Genomic DNA, 19835 nt, shown 5'->3' on the forward strand with positions numbered 1-19835 from the left:
ATAAGGAGAAAATTACTATATTTTGAGCTTATATATAAATAACTCTAGAGCGATGTCTTGATTTTGTGTATAAATACAATGAAAACCATGTTATGAACTGCTACTAGGCAAGGTCTCTAGACTGTATCTAAAGCTGATATTTGCTCAATCCCAGAAGACAGCTGCTTGTGTGCTTCCTGGAAATCAATAAATTGATATAAATAAAATTGAACAAGATAGGTTTAAAATGTATATATAGTAGTATCTCAGTTATGATAAATTAATGTTAATTTATGGAAGGCTACAAAGTCATATATCAAAATATTAACCATGATTATTTCTGGAGCTTACGAGTATATTTATATGTATTTTTTTCTTTCAATATATACCTGACTATTCTCTCTAAATTTTTCACACAAAGTATGTGTTATTTAAAAAGGAAAATTTATATATCTTGAAGAAATTATCAAAGATCTTTTAATCTTTCTTTGTAAGGACAATTAAACCTTAAGTGTATAAAGAGTCTCACACATTTTAAAGCATTTCATATCCATTATCTCATTCCAGGCACACAATAGCCTAGGAGGAAGATCTTACAGAGAATGGAGTCTTACTTACAGATAAGGAAAGTGAAGGCCAGGCACCAGCCGATTGGCAAGATGGGCAGGACATAAGAGTCAGAGCTGCGGGAACATTTCCCAGAGTCCTGGGGTTCCTAACTCCCATCACCTAGATTACAAACAAGTTATATCAAATGGGCAGTTTTCACATCTTTTTATACCAAGTTAAAAATTCATTTTTGTGCCTTACGTTTTTTGTATTCTGCTCCTACACATAATGCATTGTTAAGAATCAAGCAAATGCTTACTAAACATTTGCTATAATAATTAACTTACAGTTACCCTTCCCTCTTTGTGTTTTTTAGAACTGATTTGATCTATGAGGCTAAATATGCTTACTAAAGAATTGAAAGATAACATGTCAATCAAATTTGCCTTTAAACTATTTTCCAAAGTTTGAAATTCCAGGGGTTTAAAAAATGTATACTTCCCTAGCCATTCATGCAGTTTTAAGGAAAAGGGCTGAAGAGAAGAATAACATGAACATGCATCTAAGCAGTTTACACGAAGCAATGTCTAGAAAAGAGCAAGGATTACTGCACCTGTACCAGCTCTCCAAGCCCAGGGCATAGAGGGAGGGAGGGTGGGAGGAAGGCAGGTACACACTTCCCAATTTGGTCACTTTCTCTCTAGTCCCAGAGTGAGATCAGAGGTTGGGACAAATGGAGTTCCAAGGGACAGTCCCAAGGTGCATGGTAGAGAAGAGGAAAAATGAAGAGATGAGCATCCCAAATGCCAGGATGAAAGGGAAATTACCTAGAGTTTCAAAGTTTCTTTCATAGGCTGCTCATTTGCTGCAAGGGATCTGCATCAGCAGAGTTGCTGCTAACATATATGAGTAAATTAGAAAACAGGTGTCCCTTCTTCCCACATAGTCTTGAACCAAAGTGTGCAACTTAGTGAGTGGAATAGGGGTCGGATTATATCCCTCCTTCATTCCCTGGCCAGGAACCCTCATGCAGTTAGCAACCTGCACAACTGTACGCTGCAGCCCTGTTCATGAACCGGAAACCTAATCAATTTGGATCTGCCTCTAACTGGAGAATATTTTTGACTCCTTGCCAACAAAGTATTCTTTGGTTGGTAAATACACATACACATTCACATATATAGCAACTCTGATGTGTAGCAAAGACAAAGAGGTGATTTCCAGAGTCCAGAAGTAAATAAGTTATTTCCTTAGTTAAAAGGAAAATAGATACCCACCTCATGGAGTATTGTAATGATTGAACAAGATAATAAATGTCAAACACAATGCCTACCACTAATCAATCAATAAAGTGTTGGTTCTCTGCCATTTTCACTATTACTGAAACTATTTAGGCAAAGCTGCTGTTACTGGAGTAATTTTTTAAAATCTAACTCTTTCTTGCCGCAAAATTTTCATGCTTCCCCACATAGGAACAAACTTTATTCCCTCCCTTACTACCATCCTTACATCACATGCATTTTAGAGTAGCAGGCAGTATGCCTTAGACACTGAATCCATGTGGAAGAACTGCAAATTAGTCTTGTGTGAAATGTTAGTACAGAACTCAAAGCCAGCTCTGACTTTACATTTTATAAAGAAACTAAAATTTGGCCCATGTTTGCAAAAATTTTTGCCAACATTTGCTATGGACCTGTGAACAAAAGATTCCAGATTTGTTGAGAACCAGGCAGAAGTCAGGCACATCTCCCAAAAGTCACTTTGAACACTGACCCTGAAAAAAATGAGAAGTTGATGCACAAGACGGTGCAGGAAAAATGTGCCGAGTCATATCTTTCAATGAACTTGGGTCATAGCCCTTCCTGCAGTTCTATCACTTCCAAATGAGCTCAAGAGACAGATGAGCTATTTCTTAATGTTTACCATGGCTTCTGAGGCAGCAATAGTTACCTTTTTTTCCTATAGCTTTTTAGTTAAAAAATTATGAACACATAAAGAATCCACCTTCCATATTTTGACCAAATTAAAAGGCAGTGAGGAAAAGGGAGCAGTGCTCTGTTAGTGTTCTCAATGTTGGCATTGATTACCACATTGGCATAGAGTAACATTGTTTCCAAAATACCCTTATCCCCTCTCTAAGGCAGTGGCAAACTTCCCAGAACTTCTGGACTCTGGGATATGAAAAATAAATAATAATATCCATGGTGTTTATATTTTAATGAAATGTCATATAGCCAGATTTTTCTGAACCAGTACAGATTTAGCTGAGGACACTTTCTCAACAATGAAACTCAAAGCAATGATCTAACACGTGGTATAAATGGGAACGTGTACAAATCATAGAAATTCTATTGTCAAGGCAAGCTTGAAAATAATGGAGGACATTACATAGACACAGGTCAAACACCAGAACTAAGCAACCAAAATCAGAAAGAAATTATATACAAAAACAAAGTATCTTTTTTGTTTGCTTTTTTTTTTTTTTTTCTTTTTGAGACTGGGTTTTTGTTCTGTCACCTAGGCTAGAATGCAGTGGTGTGATCATAGCTCACTGAACCTCGAACTGGGCTCAAGCAATCCTCCTGCCTCAGCCTCCCAACTAGCTAGGACTACAGGTGCATGCCCACCATGTCTAGCTAATTTTTTTAGTTTTTGTAGAAACAGGGTCTTACTATGTTTTCCAGGCTAGTCTCGAATCCCTGGCTTCAAGTGACCCTCCCACCTAGGTCTCCCAAAGTGCTAGGATTACAGGCATGAGCCATCATGCCCAGTCACAAGTATATTAAAGCTAGGGAAAAAATAGATTTTTTTAAAGGTTAAGAATAAAGTGGGGTAGGAAAGAGATAACAGAACACAAGTTTAAGAATTTATGTTCTCTTTGGGATCCTCTGAGTTGCAACAACTTATCAGATGACTATTCCAGGTAAGACTAGATCCTGAAGTGTGGGGTAGAGGGAAGAACGGGGCCCTGGACTCGCCTCTACCCTTTGACTCTCACCTGCCTGTATGCCCCCTGCCTCTGCCTGACTGCTCAGTATTCATGAAGGCTAGGACACGTGTGCCTGTTGGCAAACAACTTCAAATCCTTGAATCTCACCTTTACACATTCCCATAAGTAAATTAATGGTCTCTATTGTGATGCTTAAAAAAAAAAAAACTAAATAAAACACATCAGAAATAAATATATGAATAATTTTAACCAAATCTCCCTTCCTCAGAATTTCTGAAGCACTTACTGGCTCTCAAAATTTCTGATCCTTTATTACAGCTGTTTGTATGTCTCATCTCCCTTGCCATACACCTTGGCCACCAAGGGCAGCTCAATCCACTGCTTTGTCATTCACAGATCCTAGTACAGCTCCTGGAATAAAGAAAATATTTCAACATTTATTCATCTATTCACACTCTATCCGTATATTTTCCTAAGTCTGAAATTAAAATATAATTAAGAACAAAAACATATCTTTTGAAATGCAGAATAGAATAGTTTCAGCACCATTCTGTTTCCCCCTGAATGTACTTCTGGATTCATTTTTTCCACAAGGGTAGGCACAAGGTACTTTACTAGAGCACAAGGTACTTTCCCCAGGATCCAGAGTAAAGACAACATCACCTCTGCCCTCCAGAGTCCAGTTAGGGACACAATGAAGTAAGAAAATTATGGCAACGAGGTAATAAATGGGTCATTTTACCCATAAATGGCAACGTTGGGTAATGGCAATTACCCAAAATTATGGCAACGCGGTAATAAATGGGTCAATTTAGAGATCATTTTACCTCTAAAATGACTTAGAAAGAGGGTGATGGTGGGACTCCAGATCAGGAATTGTCAACTATAGATCCAGAGAACTTTGTGTTTCCAAGGAAGATATACTCAGAGACAAGTCTAGACATTCACATAGTTTTCATGACTCAGGCATTCTGTCTGTTGAGTTCCCTACTGATTCCGTATTTGCTGCACAAAAATAAAGATGGGCTGAAACAGACAATGTTTGAGCTGTAAGCTCCTTGACTAGGTAGGCTATGGAAGCATTAATATGGAAGACACACATCTACTTTCTTGAAGGCTCATTGTGCTTCCCAGCTGGCCTTCTCAGGGCAAAGGAACCCCTTCCAAGAGGTAGGCAGGCCCAAGGTAATCTCATTCTATCATCTGAGTTATAAGAGAGAGAGTCCAGTGAACTATAAGCCAGGTGGAGCACTGTCTAGACAATAGAGCATTGTCTAAATTATCCTTGCTCTATCCCAGGACCCAGGCAATGCTTGACACATAGCAAACCTTCAAGAAAAATCTTCTGAAATGAATAAATAAATGAATGAATCAGGAAAGGATCTAAAGTAACAAGTCTAAAGAGAAGACACCAAATATAGACCAAAGGCCACACAAAGTGTGGCTCTTCTACCTTCTTTCATTATACCAAAATTTTCACCACCCCAAAAAATACTTCCTTGGCCCTGACCCTCTCCCTTAGGGTGAATGAGAGGCAGAACCAGAGCTCTCACTCTGGGTCTGGGAGTACGCACAATACATTTATTTTCAAAATATTGCTTGGAATACAGTAGAGAACAGGAGAAAGAATTTGCTTCATTCAGCCTTAAGGTTAAAAAAGGTTTCTTGGAAGTGGGGGCATTTGAGCTATTTACATTCCATGTGAACCACAAAGCCTGCCCTTCAGAAGAACTCTGCACTTGGACATAGAGAGGAGGCAATGAGAGAGATAACTTCATGTTTTTTCTTATGAAAAACAAAAAGAAAGAAAGAAAAAAACAAACAAAATTATCACAGACATCAAAGACTATTTCCCAGTGACATAAGCTTGAACTTTCTAAAAATGCTGTTAGCTTATTCAACAGTTCATGAGTAAGAAGCAAATTAAGAAGACATCAAATATGGCAGGGAACACAGATTGCAAACTTAAGTATGCCTGCAGGTTTGTTGTCAAAGAGTGAGAGATACTTTCCTAGCTCCATCTCAACAGGAGAGCAAGGTGCTGAGACCTGGGCGTCTGAGGCTTGACTCACTCTTAGGAAGAGAGTTTTCAGACACTTAGGCTCCCAGAGGAGATGGCTGAGGAAAGCATAGGAGTTTCCAAAAGACATGGCCCTACCCCACTGGACCTTAAGGCCCTATCCTGTGCAGGGCTGCTAGGATAGGTGACAGAGGCCTAAGGTGACAGAGGCCTAAGTCAAACCCCTGTGCCCTGTGGTCCAGGAGGGATCAAGAACCCCCCTGGCTGAGTTACACATGTACAGTGTGGCGTCAGACCCACTCCCTTTTCAATGAGCCACTTCAACAGCAAGCCAGAAACCTTTCCTCAGATTTTCTGAAAGGCAGAAGACTTTCAGTTCCCGGGAATGACCAGAGGCACATGCAGGGCAAAAATGAGTGAGATTAAATTTTCTACCAAATTTGCAGGGAAGAGGAGGGAACAGAGCCAGATTTATTTGAACATCAAGAAATAGAACACTTCCCGGCCCCAGAGTTGAGCAGCAAATTTATATCCATTTTACAAGTTTGACAAAACTTCAAATTTTCCTTTTAAAAAATAAAATCTAGCCCTTAGATCTTGGTAAATGAGCAGCCGAACTCCACATGCTGCAGGCTACCCGTATCTACCTCAGACACAGCAAGTCAACTGTGAAACCAGCCAAGCTTGACAAGTTCACCCGATTTCTGACCTTCCAAGAGTTAGAAGAATGTCTGTCTCAAGCAGTTTCAGTTACTGGCCTGAGATGACCCAAGGACTTCCTCCCTCTAATAGCCCCTTTGAAAAAAAGGGAAAAAAAAATCCACAGACCAAAATCCTCTCTCTGGCCAAGCACCCACTTCACTAAATAAATAGGAACAAAGTGGCTAATGTTGAAATGAAACTAATGCTACATTTCAGTGCTAAAACTCATGTTTTCTTTTATATTTTTTTTCCACAGAATCTATTAACAATGTGTAAGGGTGGCAAGAATTCGATAGGGCATTTCACTTTTCTAGATAGCAAGCATTCATTGGTTTTTGAATGTTTTTCATACAAAGCAGAACTTCTACTTTATTGTGTTCGAGAGAAAGAAAAGCATTTTTGAATCAAAACAGAGGGGGAACTGCAAAATGAATTCCAGTGAAACATGAGCGAGCAAGTGCATCCAAGGAGGTTTTGTTATGACTTATCAGCATTCAAAGGACAGGAGAAAAAAATAAAAAGAAATTATTCAGTTGTTAAATCAAGACTTCTCATCCCCATCTTGTAGTCAATTTGCCAAATGCCTTTTCTCTTCTCTGATGCCATCTTCCAATATCCCATAATAACCTGATTGATCACTCGGTCACATCAGCCCAAACTCATTAAGCCAATTAAATAAGAGCATATGAGGAGGCGAATCCTGCTCACTTAGCTTTGGCAGTGCCATGGGCAACTCGGCTTCTGAACATTCCTCATCGTCACATTTCAAGGGCTGTGATCCTGCATGGGTGGTTTTGATTTATTAAAGGGGACACATTGGCACTCAGAAGGACTTCTCAGGACACTGAAGGGGAAAAAAGTAGTAAAAACCAGGGCAGTCTGACAAAAATAAGATGCCTTGTCACCAAAACCCTGAGGCAGCTCACACACATGGTGCCGTATTTTAAAAATGAAGAAAATAGACTGTCATAACAGCCTGGTTCTGTTAGGATAGTGACTCCCGGAGAGCTCTTTCCTGGTAATGCCCAAAGAGCAGCATTGTTCTGAGGAAGGCTTCTAGGGGGTCATTGGCAAGACAACCACATGTGGTTGTACAGGGCATCCACAGAGGGGCAGGAGAGGAGCTTGGAGCCCACCCAGTGTGCACTGGGTGCCCTGGTGAGGGGTTAACTCGGCTTGGAAGAAGGAGGGAGGGTTTATCTCTAATTGGTGCACAAAAGGTGCGCATTTATGCAGTTTTTTCTGAAGGGCATACATTTCCTTACCTGTAAAAAGGTACTATATATGCTAACAGTTTGGAGTCTGGGTAATAAATAGATTGGATTAATGATTTATTGTCCAAAAACCTGACAATGTAGAGACCAGAAAAGCTGTCACTTTTAGGAATTCTCCTGAATTCACTTTGAGTTCCAAAGGGTCTCTGCACAACTCTGGGATAGTAAAGTTTTTGGAAAAAGCCAACCAGAGATTTGGTCCCAGCCTGAATTTTTTTCAGCATAGGGTAGGAGTATGGAGAGAAGAAGGGAGTGCTGACATGTTTTCTACTATGAACATTAGCACATTTGAGGGAGGGACTGTTCCTTATTCACTGCATTCTTAGTACCATGCACTCAATAAAGCTGTATGGTTAAAAATGCATTTAAATACATTTTATTTTTTGCACCTTGCTCTAAAAAGAGAGATGGCTTAAAACATACCCTTTTTTATGTCCACAAAATTCAAGGTACCTTTGTGAAAAATTTTTGGAAACCATTAAATAAATATCATAGGACCTTAGAGTTAAGAGTGTCTTAGTCCAACCCACTTAGTTACAAATGAGACAATAGAGGTCTATAGAGTTCAAGCTACTTGTTGTAAGCTACACAACCAGGTAGAGACAAAGCCAGGGTTAGACCTCAGGACTTCAGACAACAAGTCCAAAGTCTTTCTTCAATGCTTCTGTGACTTAGAGAGCAGGCGCCTGTACCCCTACCATAAGGCTTTTCCCCATGTTACACATTGACAGCCTCCCACATGCCAAGATTTTATACCGTGACTGTGGCCCTTTGCAAGCACTATTCTCGATTTCCTGGTGCCATCTCTGACCCCACCCAATTAGCTGTATATTCTTCTACTCTACCACACATTGCTGGACTTAACAAGTGGGTAATCAGATATCAGATTCAATATCTACATATATGAGCTCCCTCAAAAATATCAATTAGAAGGCTTGTCATTTTCAAATCATTTGGGAAATGAGTCACAGTATAAAAAAATAAATGATCACTGCAAGACCACAGAACAGGTAAATGTGTCACACACCAGACTTGAACATTGGAAGGGCTAGGCCAGAGCAGCAATGAACCAGGAAGCCCCTGGAGTGCACACTTCTCAGATTAGACACACCAAAGAGACCCATCTCAAGACTGCCAGGCTGAAACTGAAGAGTAATTTTCAAGGAGTGCTTACTCATCGCCTACTTCTACTCTTGTAGAAAGTATTGCAGTGATTGCTACTAAACGTAGGGGAATCATCCCTAAAGAACACTGGATTCACACGACCAGTGCAACATTTACAAAGGCATTTGGGGAGTAATGATAGATTTTCTAAACTCCATTTCTAATCATTGGAGCTGCATATGTGGCCAGTAATTCAATGGAGACAAATACGGGAAAGCCATTGTCAAATCATAACAAGCCATTTCTTTGTCAGGTAAAAGGAACCAACTGATTGAATGTGGTGGGAAAATGAAAATTCAAAGCCTCAGTCACATGGAGTCAGAGACATTTACAACTCAGGATGAACTTAAAAATTGGAAAGAAAAATCTAAAATGAACAACAGATTTATGGGCTTAAAATGTAGCTTCATTTTCCCCTAAAAAGCATTCTGGGAATAGATTGTCATTGTATTTTAGAAAACATGATATTCTATCTTCTTTATCTAGAAAGTTCAAACTGGATTAACCAGCTATGAAGGAAAAGAAAATTTTATTATACCTTGATATCTTTGCATTTCTATTCAATATTTTCTCAACTGAGACTACTTAGTGTTCTGTACTGATCATCATTCATCAAAGTAAGGTCAAGGGTAGTGCAATTACCCAGTGAATTTGGGTAGTTTTGTATTAATAAAACTGGAAGCATGTCCATCAGTTGGCTTCTAATCATAGATTATTTTTGTAAATGTCTTGGGATTATGGAAGAAGAAAGAAGGGAAGGATCTGGAAGAAACCTTTGAAAATAGCTGTCTAGAATTGAGTCAATATGTTTTAAACTCTTTAAACCATATTATTCAGCATATAATAACAAAGAATATTAAGAGAATATTAAGAGAAGAGGCACAGGTAATGACAGGTGACACCTTAAACATAAAGTGGGCTTCCAATTTAAGTTAAAAAAATAGTCGTATTAGATTATACATAACCCAAAGTATGAAAAAAAACCATGAATACATACTGATATTTTTAGTGATAAAGGAAAAAAAGAGAGATAAAAAGAAAAAAAGAGAGGAAGGAAGGAGGGAAATCCCCTTTGCATTCCATATAATTTATGTATGGTACACACTTTGCCTTCAAGGATGTGAAGCATAATTCCCTACTCTTTAAGTCCAAGCTGTGTACAGTAATTTCTTTCCAAATAGTATAGTATGAAAGGAAGTGGAAGAGTAACTTTACAGTGGGGAAATCTGGCAAACACTACCTCAGTCAGGTTATCAAGACAAACATCAGCAGTGAGAAGTCACTTTGACATCATGCACTCTTGTTATGAAGTGATGAGTGTGGTAGTTTACTGCTGTGGTCTTACTCCAATAAACCACAACCCCAGTTGAATCAAGAAGAAAACATCAGATACATTCCAATAGAGGAGCATTCTATAATATACCTGACCGGTACTCTCAAAACTGTCAAGATATTCAAACACAAGGAAATTCTGAGATACTATCACAGTCAAGAGGAGTCTAAGACATGACTACTGAATGTAATGCGGTATTATGGATGAGATTATGGAAGGCAAAAAGAACATTAAAACTAAGGAAATCTGAATAAAGCATGTACATTGGTTAAAAGTAATGCATCAATATTGTTCATTTATTGCAACAAATATGCCATACTAATTTAAGATGGTAATAATAGGGAAAAGTGGGTGATAATTTATAGGAACTCCCTGTACTATCATTTTAATGGCATTTTTTTAAAACTACTAAAATAAAATTTTATTTAAAAAAATAAAAAGGAAGTTGGCTGTTGCCAAAAAAAGACAGTAGAAGAGGTGGGTATTAATAGGAGATAGAAGTTAACAGTCAAAAGTCACTTTCAAATGCTAAGGAGAACTGTTGGAACAATGTGTTAAGAATAGCTGGGAGGTATTCATAAGCACAATTAGCACCTTGATTGACTGGGTCAAAAATAAGCCTGGCTGTGGGGGAGCCAGCCCAGGGTCATAAACAGTTCCTGCGCTGGCATCCAAATAAGACAAGGCAGCCCCAAAGAGGAAAGTGTCAGGTAATCAGAGGCCAGGGTTGTGAAAGAGCCACTATGTTATGCAATCTCTCTGCTATTTCTAATTAAGAGTAATTTCTTCACAATAGTCATTTTGACATTTTTGTCACTTTTACAAAGGCCTTTATGTCTAAATACAGGCAGCCCCTGCCTTCTCACTACCTTAAATATTGCCTAGTAGGAGAGGACCTAAAAACAACTCCTAGCAAGGCTGGATCTGACCAGCCTTTAGTTTCAGCTGTAGATTCTTTATTTGGAGGAACTGAATCATGCATTTCTCACCTTTCTCACCAGCCAAGTATTTTTAACTTACTGTTAGCTATGGAAAGAACATAGGTCTATAAGGGAAAAGTCCATTTTTCACTTTTCTGCTTTTGATTGCTGAATCCAGGGATGCATTTTAGAAAAGAAAAAAAAAAAGATAAGGTGGTCTTTTATGCAAAAAATAGTGTTGGTTTGTTTAACATTTTTCTCCATTTTTTTAAATGCTTGAAGTGACTTTGCAACCCTAACCAAAGACCACTTCTTACCTGCTGACTGCTCATTTGTACTACCCTAAGAAATGGCGTGCACTAGACTTGAGCTCCCCAGTGGGCTCCAGGGACAGACAGGTTGTACAGACGGTTGTGTCCACCTTTCTCTACAGAAGGACCCGACCTGGAAGCAGAGCCTCTATGGACCTGTTCTGCTAGACCTCAAGAACCTGGAACACAAAAGAGACAAAGCTTAAACTGATGTTTTAGAGCTACTGAATACACTGATACTCAAGAAACTAAACTTCCTGAAAACAGTTTGTTCCAACATCTAAAGGGAGCTATCAGGGTTTTATTGGGTTCTTAGGTCTAAACTAAGAAAATGAAAGTGGAGAGGCCAAGCAATTAATTGATCAAAGGAGAAGAGAGAGACATATTTCTCATCAACACATCTCTCCCGACAGTATATGTGGGCAGCATGGCAATTAAAAACATTTAAGCAAGACATTTGTTTCTCCCTATGTCATTATTTGCATGAGAGATAAAAAATGGATTTCCTGGTCAGGGATTTAAAAAAAGGATATAGCAATGATTGGATACTGCAGAATGGTGAAATTCAGATAATACAATTCTGTGAGGTGCATTCAAAAACAAAGAATAAATTATGCCCTGGAAAACAAATACCAGAGGAAAATACCAAAGCCAATTAAGATAATAATTAACAGATAGGCTGGCTGAACACATACTCCATGGCTAGAACTGTGGGCACAAAGGATAGAAGAGGGAAGTTAAGGTGGGAAAAGGTCACCTATAAAAGGTGACCAGAGTGAGATGTTAAATGTACACAGGATTGAAGGCAGCCCCAGGGGAAGGATCTAACAAAAGAGGCAAAGTGATAGTGAACCGTGCAAGTTTAAAGAAAAGCCCAACGTATCTGGTCTATCCTCAGTCTTTGCAGGTATCTTGAGTGGGCAAAACCAAACTCAAGTCTATAGAAGGAAAGCAAATAATTATAATAAACACTTACGTAACAATTGCTATATGCCAGACATATGTGAATATATTAACTCATTTAATGTTTATAATAATCTTATGCAGAATGGACTTTCTTCTCCCTATTTTACAGATGAAGAAACTGAGGCACAAAGAAGTCAAGTGACTTGCCCAAGCTTACACAGCCAGTAAGTGTGCTCCCAGCCATCATATGCTGATTTAAATCCCACATAAGCTACCTACCACTAAGAAAGAACATTCATATTCATCTTATAACTGTGTTGTGGCCTAAAATAATTAAATTCACTGAGGGCAGGAAATGGACAGTTCATTGTTCTACTCTTTACAGAGTTTAGCCTTGCTCATAGTGAGTATTCAAAAAATTATTGTTGAAAATGTTCGGGTGTGTGCTTTCTATCAAAATTAAGTCCATATTATACTAAAATCACTAACTTCACATCTCTATTTTATTACAATGAGAAAACATTTTAACTATACTTTCTCAAATTTTCTGTTGCTTAATACAAAGATTTTTGCTAAAATATTGCAACTTGCCAATATGGAAAGTTTCAAGCTAATATTTTAAGATTCAACGATTTAAAGGAATAACACATTTTCCCACACAACCATAAATGAAAAAAGATTACTTTCTACAATTGTGCTGTAAATAAGTAAAAATGGAAGATTGCAAACTATCTTTGCTTATGTAATATACACATAATAAAGAATAACATATTTAAATATCTCAAGTAAATAGAACATTTAAAAATGAGGCTGACTTTTCATTTTTGCCCAATCTAGCAATGACCAGTGGTTTATACCCTATTACTCCCTGACTAAAAAATTCATTGGATAAGATGAAGGGATCATCCTGTGAGGGATACTATAAAATTTGACATGGGATTGTTAGGATATTATAGTCAATGAATCATTACCACACTGCTTTCAAAAACCAAGAAGTATAGAGACAATGTCGGACAGAGTAGTACAGAATTTAAAATAATTTCCTCTGAATTTCTCCTTATTCCCTGATGTAAAAAAGTGGTTAACAATGTCATATAACTGATTTGAAACTGGCCAGATTGACATTTCAGCTCTATGGTTAGTATGGCTTTTAAAAGAGTAGAAAATAAATGGGAAAATCAGTGAGAGGGACATTTTGGGAAAACAAACTCCTTACTTCCTGCTTCTGTGCCTACCTCCGTGCAGGGACGTCAGGTGAGATGACCTGGCTGGGGTGTGCAGGCCTTTATGAAGAAGTCTCACCTGGGGAAGCTGGCCTGTGTCCTGAGACTGTTCTAAGACCCTGATCTAATGTCCAATTTGACAGTAGATGGACACTGCTGATGCTCAGGATTGGACAGTCCAGAAAGCTTCTGCTAAAGGACCCATAGATTAACTAGGAGTTCATGTCTTATTGTAGGAGGGTAAAGAGAGGAAAGTAGATGCAAAGTTCTGGCCATCAAACTCTAGAAACAAAAGTCAATACTCTCTGTGCCAACCTGGGTTTCAAAATATGAGCCTCATTGAGTAGCAATGATTTTCTCTTCCCCACCCCCACTTTTTCCTAACCTAGTATTATCCTTCCTTCCAAGTCATAATAGCATCACTTCCTCAATTGTCTTGGACATAATTTTTTTCCAAAGCTAACCCCAGCTGCCATTTTCACCATCCTTAGTCATTCATACAACAAATATTACTGGAGCACCTACCACATGACTAGGATTAGAAGACAATGCTGAACAAGACAGGTATGGGTTTTGTATTCATTTAGGATAGAAGGAAAGGATGAGTGCCCTGCAGTGCAGGGAACAATGACCCTCAGCTCACTTCTTGATACAAGATGGCATATTTAAGAATATACCACACAATGAAAGACATTGGTAAGCACTGAACCTCAGACAGTGAGGCTCTAGGGAGAGGGAAGAGTTATGTCAGAGTCATAGGAGGAAATTTTCCAAGCTCCACAAGCCCAAAAATAGTTTCCACCCCTCCCACCTCACTGCCTCCCACTTCTACTCTGATTCCAGTGTTAACCTTACCACCTCCTCTCCTGCCTAAGACAATGGCAACATTTGTACTTTTCCTTCTCAGCAATTTTTTCCTCTCCTGGCAGTCTATAGGGAGCAAGTCGGACTGGGGGTGGGAAAATAGAATGCATTTTTTGGCTTTGCATTTCCACAAATGATTCATGAGATTAGCAGAGGCAAGCACTTGAGAAAAAAGAAAGAAAAAAAAAAAAAACTATTGGAGATTCTGAAGATTTGGCTATGAATTACAAAAGCTAAATTCTGGAAAACTCATAACAAAGCATTCATAGAGTGGGGAAATTTTCAGAGCAAACTGGCTATCCAAAGAACAGTTTTCCTGCCACTTGGATAAGAGATAACAGTTTGAAGGGCTCACATGCCGTGAGGACCTGAAAAGTGGCCTGGTGCGACCTGCCCCTGAGACCTCTGGAGTGAAACCAGAGGACCATAGTTGTTTGTACATCAGAAGTCACAGGTGAGAGTGGTGGATTTCAGAGAAGAAGAGCCTATTCCCTGGCTTTCCATAGTGTGGTTTAGATACTACATAGCTCACAGCAAAACCCCAAGTCCAACATGATGCCACGCTGTAGGTCAAAGGGCTGAAGGAGGAATGTAGGTGGCAGGACCCCAGGGCAGTTCGCAAAGTTGTGTTTTCACAATGTAGTACCTGGAAAACAGCCAAGAGTTCCTGAGGAGGTATCATAGTCCCATCAAAAAAAAAAAAGAAAAAGAAAAAAGAGCCAGAGGAGTGATTGAGAAGAGGTTCTGGGACAGAGGATACAGATTGCATAACCCTTTCATGGAGGGAAGACCAAAGACCTGGTAGAAGGAGATCCCACAGTGAGAGCCAGAGAGATCAGAGGAGGACAGGGAAACCAGATTCCCCTTCCTTATGGGCCACATTTACCTGCCAGAAACTTAGGGGAAGCAGAAGGAAGAGGAAGAAAATTCTGATTAGACTGAATTTTAGAGAAAATTTAGATTTTAGTTTAGATTTAAACTAGAAGTGAATGTTGTCAGAGTAACAACATTAAGTTTTCCATTAAAAGTAGAAATAGGGACTAGAGAGTTAAATTCAGTTATTAAATACAAAGTTTCAGCTTTGCACATCCAAGCTTGTGGACTGTTATTAGTTATAAAACTCATACTTTTTATACTGACACAGAAGAACAGATACTCCCCAAGCAAATTTATTAACAGTGTATGGCAGGATCAGACCAAATTCTAACAGACACACCATAAATCCAAATTATCTTTTCTCAACACTTCTTGGGGAAAAAAAAAAAAAAAACATGATAAACTTCAATACAAAGATAGTCATGGGTGACCTATTCAAACCTTTCATAACAAGAAACCACAGTGATTAATTAATTCAAAGTCCATTTCAGGATTTTCTTCCTTGTGAATTTTTGTTACAAATAAATAATCCTTAGACATTTTAATAGGAGTGTTAGAAACTACATAATAGTTTTCTGCCCACCAGAAGAGGCAACATGATGTGTCTACTCACTGGATTTTCTACAGGGAGTTTGTAGGGCATAGTGGTTAGAGCATGGGCTCTGGACTAAGGGAGCCTGAGTTCTAATCCCAATTCTACAGTGCTACACAGAACCACATGTGTGAATCTCAGATGCATTAATTATGATAAGTGCAAAAAGCTAGAGCCAAAAGACTACACACTATATGATTCCATTTACATGGCATTCTGGGAAAGGTAAAATTATGGGAGCAACAACAGATCTGTGGTTACTGCCACTGTGGTTACTGCCACTGAACCCGGAGTCAGTGGCAGGGCTTGACTAGAAAGGGCTTGGGGAATTTGCAGGGCTGGGTGATTGAACTGTACTGCATCTTGGTTATCATTTGCCAATTTATCAAAACTCCACAGAAATATACAACAAAAAGAGCAAATTTTACTGTATGTAAATTTCTTTCTTTAAAAAATCCCCCTTTTGCACTTAATAACCAAATGATCTTGCCCTGGTTGCTAAATCTCTTTTTGTGCTTCAGTTTCTTTGCCTCAAAAGACAAATAAAAGCACCTTCATCATAAGACCATTATGAAGATTAAATGAGTTAATGGGATTAAGGCAATTAGAACAGAGTCTACCACCCACCACCCCAGAAGGCCTTAGTAATAGTTATCATCATCGTCATCATCATCCTTATGCCTGGTCTATGCCAGGTGTCGTGGCTTCTGTGGTGTTCTTCCCAGACCCTCCTGCATCCATGCACCCATCCCCCAGATGTTGGGAGACTGTTACACCCTCCTGGCTGCGTTCCCACTAGGAATTGCCCTCCAGCATAGGCCTGTCCACCAGCCATCAGCTTGGGTGGCCCCTAGGGAGGGGTGTAAACTTGGGCTGATGTGGGCATACAAAGGCCCAGCCCCCTTATCAAAATCCGGGACAACTCTGAAGGGACATCCCAGCTCCAGAACTCCCTGTAGGATTGGTTTGGGTCTCAACCACTACCACATTGTGGGTCAGGCTCTGCCTATCTATGATGTCTTCTTCATAGGCAGTAAAGAAAATAAGATGCAGGCTCCACAGAGCCAGATCACCTGGGTTCACTTCCTGTCTTGACTATAGCCGTAGGATCTTGAAGTCATCTACCTTCCCTGTGCCTAAGTGTCCTCATGGGGTTCTGGCAAGGATAAAATAAGCTAATGAGCAAACGTAAAAACACAGTCAATGTTACCCGGCTCACAGTGATCCAGTGTCTATCTGAAGTTCTATGACCCTCATTGTCTGATCATTCATTTTCACTGATTCCACAATATTGTTTTTTTTTCAATGCATATTTTTTCTATTGCTTTATCTATTGATTTATCTAAACTAGAAGTGAATATTAGTCCTATTTCTTTCAGTTTACAAAATAGAGAGTCAGGGAAATTAAATGCTTTGCCCAAGATCACATAGCGAGACAGTGCCGTGCCAATTCATTTTCAGAACTTGGTCTTTTCCCATGACACCACAAACATCATATAAGGAGCTGTTGAAAAGCTGCTCCTTATACATATTTATTTTAACTTCATATAGTATATAAAACATAATTATTAATAAGGATATAATAATTATGTACAAGTTGAAAGAACATTAAAGAGTGATTATCGCCGGGCGTGGTGGCTCACGCCTGTAATCCTAGCTCTCTGGGAGGCCGAGGCGGGCGGATTGCTCAAGGTCAGGAGTTCAAAACCAGCCTGAGCGAGACCCTGTCTCTACTATAAAAATAGAAAGAAATTAATTGGCCAACTAATATATATATATAAAATTAGCCGGGCATGGTGGCGCATGCCTGTAGTCCCAGCTACTCGGGAGGCTGAGGCAGGAGGATTGCTTGAGCCCAGGAGTTTGAGGTTGCTGTGAGCTAGGCTGACGCCACGGCACTCACTAGCCTGGGCAACAAAGGGAGACTCTGTCTCAAAAAAAAAAAAAAAGAGTGCTTATCTACCCCCAAAACCCCTAATACTAGAATACTTTCTACATTTTCAACAATTCTTTGGTTGTATGGCTTCTGAATATTTCCAGTGATAAGGACCTCCTAGCTTCCTGGGGCAGCTTGTTTTTGTGACTCTCCATCAGAAGGGAGTTTTATTAAGCCATGTTTCCTAACTACCACTTTCCCTAGTCAGTCGTAATTCTGCTTGTGGGGCCACACAAAATAAAATAAATCTTTCATCCACGTACTAGCCTTCCAAATATTTGGAAACAGTTATCACATCCCACCCTTAGTTCCAAATTAAACAATGCAGATGTCTTCAGCCAATCCCCCATCACAAAACCTTCAGTGCCCCACTATCCTGTGCCCATCTGTCTGACACTCTAGTCTGCCAGCATCCTGAAATATAGTACCCGAATCCAAGCACGGATTCCCATTTCTAAGTTGAGCAAGCTGGAAAAGAAGGACACTAAAACCCTCTTTGATATAAATTCTATGCTTTAATTCACTCAGCCAAAGAATCTAACCCTTTTTAAACTTACTGTCAACTAGACTCACCAACTATTTATTCCAAATCTCCTTCCCTACTGCTTGCTACATTAACCTGTCATTATGCCATTTTATTATGATTATCCACTCAAAACTTGTCTGCTTAGATATAACCCATTATTTCAATTTTCAGGAGCATTTTGCCAACTAATCTTTGCCTAAATATTCACCTCTCCCAACTTGAGCCAATTAGAAAATGTCATCAGCATGCCGTTAGGGTCCACCTCCAAACACTGATGAAAATAATGATTTGTAGAGGATAAAGACAGAGACCTCCCTCAAGCACACTATTGACCTCTTGCTCATGTTCCCTTCAGATTCTGTGTTCAACCAATTATGAATCTCACTCACAGCACTGGGATCCAACCTGCATCCCTCCTTATTCTCAAAGATACCATGACCAACTTTGTGAGACCCTGGCCAAAATCTCAGTGTGATTCATTTCTCTCATTCCTCAAATACTCTGATTCACTAAGCCCATTCTGCTCCTTCTTATATAGTTTCAGCTCAAGGATAAAAGGCATTGAATATTACTCTAAGAGCAAACAAGGACCTTGGGTGGAATTCACAGGATCTCCTTCAGACTAGCTCTGAGGACTATGAACTGCCCAGAGAGAAGACACAGCCTATGCACAGAGGTTAACCAGAAAATGACACATTAGAAAAACTAAAATAAATCCATACGCTAGGAAAAAAAATGCAAGGGTAGAAGAGTGAAGAGACATGAGGCTAGAGATAGATAAGAAGAGACAGATTTTGTAAGTCATGTTAGGGAACTTGGACTTTATCCTTAGGACAATGGGGAGGCATTGAGGGACATTAAAACAAGAGAGTCACACAATCAGATATGCATTTTATGAAGATCACAGACAAAGGCTGTTCTGGAGACTCCTTCTTTGACAAGGAAGTGGAAATCGTTAACCTCTAAGGTCCTGTCCAATGCAAAGTCTTTGGTTTTAGTGCTTAGCTAATCAGGAAACCCAAATGAAGGTTATCTTCTTCTAGCAGGATTTGCACTTTCCCTTTCCTCATAAAGTTGTCCAGATTCATCACTTCCATTGGGAGTGTGTTTGTGTATTAGCAGGGGCTTTGTAGCTAACATCACAATATTCTAGCACCTTTGCATGTCCTGCAGAATGGATCTCACTGTCACTGCATTCTTCCTGTCAGGAAGCCATCCTGCTAGGAACTGAAACAATCAGTAGCCTAACTTGTAAGCTGCAAAGTACACAAGTGCCAACTACCAATGTTGAAAGAATCAAAGAAGTGACAAAAATTTAATAGAGATGTGATTAAAATTTCATTATTATCAAGAATTATGCTGTCAAAAAAAATGTAACAGATGATTAGGTGAAAAATTCAGAATTCTTTATGCCACTTGTGAAGAAGAGTTATCCATAACTTATAAACAAAGAGGAAAAAAGATGACTGTGTGCCACTTCAATGTCACATTGAAAAAATGTTTAACAAATTCATTCAAGGATTACTTAATTTTCTAAAATAATCTACCATTGCTTGACTTTGCTATTTAAAATATAAATTAAGGGTTTAGGCTCTGTGAAGTCATATGTTATTTCACAGAAGCTATATTTTCTGTTTAAGAGAGAAAAAGAGCCCCAATGTTATGGTATATTGTACTGTTGGATATTAACCTGTTTGTTCCTAACCCAGC

General features: G+C 39.1%; 1 long non-coding RNA gene across 1 annotated transcript; it reads right to left on the reverse strand.

Moving 5' to 3' along the window:
* Positions 1-603: 603 nt before the first annotated feature.
* Positions 604-11368, reverse strand: LOC105864869 (uncharacterized). The gene is made up of 3 exons (XR_001151184.2): positions 11209-11368; positions 3765-3889; positions 604-708 (listed from the first exon to the last, which is right to left on the reverse strand). It is a non-coding gene; the product is annotated as an uncharacterized LOC105864869 (long non-coding RNA).
* Between the last annotated feature and the right edge of the window lie 8467 nt (positions 11369-19835).

This window comes from Microcebus murinus, chromosome 1 (genome assembly GCF_040939455.1).
Source record: "Microcebus murinus isolate Inina chromosome 1, M.murinus_Inina_mat1.0, whole genome shotgun sequence".
Lineage (NCBI taxonomy): Eukaryota > Metazoa > Chordata > Mammalia > Primates > Cheirogaleidae > Microcebus > Microcebus murinus.